Source organism: Acaromyces ingoldii (genome assembly GCF_003144295.1).
Source record: "Acaromyces ingoldii strain MCA 4198 unplaced genomic scaffold FA10scaffold_15, whole genome shotgun sequence".
In the NCBI taxonomy this organism is placed as follows: domain Eukaryota; kingdom Fungi; phylum Basidiomycota; class Exobasidiomycetes; order Exobasidiales; family Cryptobasidiaceae; genus Acaromyces; species Acaromyces ingoldii.
In genome coordinates, this window is record NW_020290261.1 from 1 (window position 1) to 998 (window position 998).

Sequence of the window (998 nt, forward strand, 5' to 3'; positions counted from 1 at the left end):
CACTTGCTGTTGTTGGGGCTTCACCGTAGCTCTATTGATGATAATGAGATCGGCCTTGATGATCTTTGCAGAATATTGACCTCACCTTATTGTTAAGATCGGACCGACAAAGTGCTGCATATCGTTGCGAAGCCTCCACGTCTCGTTCCATTCGCCTTTCTCCCGAGGCGCTCTCAGTAAAGACGTTTGCACTGCATATGTCACTCGCGGAGGTCCGTCACCTTGCCTGACATTAGAGCATCTTGTTACCATTCGATGTACACAGTCACCGTTGCAGTCCGCCGGAAGAAAGGCTCGGCGTCGCCATGGGTCGAGACGTAAGCCGCAATGAGATTCGCTCAGTTCTACTCTCCAATATGCTGAGAAGATTTCATTCGGAGAGAGTTCTTGCGCCCATTCGAGACGGTCGTCGTCGTTGACTTCGAGCGTATTGGCTAAGCTCAAAGCTATAGCAAGCTGTAAATCGTCATTTGCGTCGTCGTCGTCGTCGGTCGACGTTTTCGTCCGCTAGGTGCTCCGTCTGCTCCTCAACCAGATCTTCATCAGCGAGCATCTGAGCGATAACAAGATCAGAGTCGGTATCGAGCGTAGGCTGAAGAGTTGTACTGTCCTGCGTCAACGATTCGCCGTCATCGTCGCTCTCGCTATTTGCAAGTTCCGGCGATGTATCTTCAATTAATGACCGGCTACTCAAATGATCTGGAGCGATTGATTGATGTGTCATGGTTGTTTCGCGAAAGGTGGGCGGACCACGTCCAGAGTTAGGGAAGGGAGAGAAGGGGGGGAGGGGGGGGGGGGGTTGTTAATTGGGGACCTGGGGACGTGGTCGCCGGCGGCGCTCTAGATGACTCAGAATTGAATTAGCGTGCCCAAAGAACGACTCAAAGAATCGACATTGATTAGGTCACGTGAGCATCCCTCACAAAGAGAATGCCTTGACTCAGTCTGCTCGTTGCCCACGTCCGTGATAAGAGCATGCGCGAAGCCGAGGCGACCCT